Raw genomic sequence first — 2985 nt, forward strand, 5'->3', positions numbered from 1 at the left:
GCGGGTTTCGCTAAAGTCAACAGCTTTCAACCTTCTAGACCTATTTCTCTTTCAATAGCATTCTTCTGCCAAGTAGAATGCGTCAAATGTGCAAAATGGCGTTTGCTTTTGCGATGCGTCATCAGGAGTGAGTAAACGGGGTCGGTATAGCCGCGTCTGCCCGCTCACGTATTTCATATGCTCTTTCAGGATCTGCGTGTTCCCTAAATGTAAGGCCATTGTTCTTCACCGCATGACAGGGCGTTCACCATTTCTTTCTTCGGAGTGGTTCTACCTTCTTGCAATATGGCGATAATCAGGAACGAATTCACTTAGCTAGAACGTACTTAAATAAAGTGGCGTTTTGAGCATAAACTTTTCGCAGAAAATGTAAAACCTGTTTTCGATAAGGTTTAATTGGCTTGCTCAAGCAATGGAAAATGCGCTAAAACAGTCCCCAAGCGACCATATTTGATTTCCGCGGGTTCTCTCTACCGATTAAGACGAATGTCGTGATGCTTCCTTCGAAATCGACACAGTCAGTTTCTTTCCGTGTTTCAAAAATAATGTCGTCATATGAGGAGGTCTTCGTAAAATACAGCACTTGTGCCCCAGAGATGTTGTGCTCACATACCAGTCTGATCACAAAAAATTATGTTTTCTGTAGCTTGCCTGAAATGCGAATTTGGAGATGTCTTTGTAACCTGCCACGGCCGAGTCCACCTAAAGGAGGTATTGCTTCGTTCCTAAAGACCACTTTGTCAACAGAAGTTGATGCTATAAAGAAACAAATAACTAATTGAATACATGTTCATATCATTAGCACACATGTTTAGCACGGAGCAGGACCATGTAAGTTTGAAAATCGCACTGCAACCAGAACCGGTGGCAGTCTGTCGTAGATAATATAGTTCACTGGCAAATGTTCTACAAAAAGATAAAGCAGCCGCCGTCGGCGTTTTATCATCCAGAAGGTTACTGAGACAACTCACTTTTCTCGTTCCCACGGCTTCCGTTTCGCATAATACTTTTAGCTGACTCATTCTCGCACACTGTGTCATAAAATCTCTGTCTCGTCTCACGCTGCACATTCCCATTTTTACACGTGCCATGTCTTCTTTATTTGCTGTATAGCGCATCTTCTGTAAGCCTTCAAATGTTTTGTCGGTACAGTGTTTTTCAAGCAAAATTTGATCACACTTCAGAGGCCAACCTTATAAAAAATGGCTCTGAGCACTATGGGACTCAACTGCTGAGGTCATTAGTCCCCTAGAACTTAGAACTAGTTAAACCTAACTAACCTAAGGACATCACACACATCCATACCCGAGGCAGGATTCGAACCTGCGACCGTAGCGGTCTCGCGGTTCCAGACTGCAGCGCCAGAACCGCGCGGCCACTTCGGCCGGCGGCCAACCTTATAATCCGTGTTGCATATTAAAGACATTTTTTCATTCTCTGTTTCTTTTCCTGTCTTTATAAACTAGTAACATATTCTCCTCACTGACGTTTAAGCGGATGATCACATATTTGTGTATGTATGTGTATGTGTGTGTGTGTGTGTGTGTGTGTGTGTGTGTGTGAGAGAGAGAGAGAGAGAGAGAGAGAGAGAGCGAGAGAGAGAGAAACTTACATTGTCGTAACCTTCTGTTCAGTATTGCCACTTGATTCACTTTGTTGGGTGTGAGGAAAGCGAAGAAGTGTAGTTTCTGTGAAGGCCACACTAACGTTCTTTCATCAGAACTAGTCTAATTCATAAGATATGAAACTTAAAAATTTAGCTTACAGACCCTTTGTAATCATCTTGGAGAATTTTAATTCCTGGTATTTTTGTGTCGACGGTACTTACGAACTGTTTTGCGCCTTCCTCAGGAGTCACAGTCACGATCCATTTACAGTTAGGGTGCAGTCTCTCGAATTTCACAGCGTCATAAACCTTTGAAAGAACTGTCGTGAGCCATATTGTCCTGTTACTTTATTATTAATATTACATGTCGTATAGACAATACTCAGGGAAGCGACGCCAGGTAGCTATCAGTGCATTTGATTTCAGCACATGTCATTCTAGGGCCATGACATTTGACAGATTGCTAGGTACTTCCCCTGTTGTGTAGGTGCTTGGTATCATGAAGTATCCAGTTTGTGACAGACGTGCCTCGTATCAGTATGCGGTACTGCAGCAAGCTGTGGCGACATTTATAACATCACAGCTGCGATACGCGTCGTAGATTTTGAGTTGCTGTTCCTGCCATCGTTGTGGCCTTCGTATCCTCTGTTTGGCGGTGTCGGGAACGGAAGCTCGCTACAAACGAACGAGAGTTTCGCAATCCAAATTAATTGCTTCGTCATGTGTTTGGCTCTGCGTATCGATGGACACGTTCTCACAAAGAGACCAATGTGTTTTGATGAAATGACGGTGAAACGTGTTGTGTGTAAGTCATCATCACGCAAGTACAAAAACTCTTGCTTAATGTTCGTTGATTCTTTAACTGATGGTGAACTTATTGTTTTCCCTTATGTTCCGTGTTGCACCAGTGGATCGTGTCACGTTCACGTTGCCAAAAGGAAGTTTGTTTTGTAACTTCAATCGCGAGTGACTCTTTCTGTAAACGTTGAGGCAGGCAGTGAAGTTTACATTTTTGTGTGCTAGGACGGGCCATAAGACGAGTGTCATTTTTCACGAACGGAAGCTTCAACAGTGATGCTTAACTCCTTCTGTGCTGCTGTCGCATTAGTCTAAAAGCTTATAAATAATAAAGAAAAGGGAGACTAATCCTTCATACGCATTTGTTGTTCTGACACAAGTTTTCTTGTCATTTTTATCAAATATAGCCTATCGACATTCATGCCATTAATAACGACTGCTGTAACTCATTAGTATGGGAAAGGTAAATTTATGGCCTCTTTTAGATGTATTTAATTGTAAGAAGGGTATATGAACTCGAATTTCGCACAGTAGTAAAAGTTTTTCATCTTTGTGTGCATGAACGTCCACATACTGCTTTA

The sequence above is a fragment of the Schistocerca piceifrons genome, chromosome X (genome assembly GCF_021461385.2).
Source record: "Schistocerca piceifrons isolate TAMUIC-IGC-003096 chromosome X, iqSchPice1.1, whole genome shotgun sequence".
NCBI lineage: Eukaryota > Metazoa > Arthropoda > Insecta > Orthoptera > Acrididae > Schistocerca > Schistocerca piceifrons.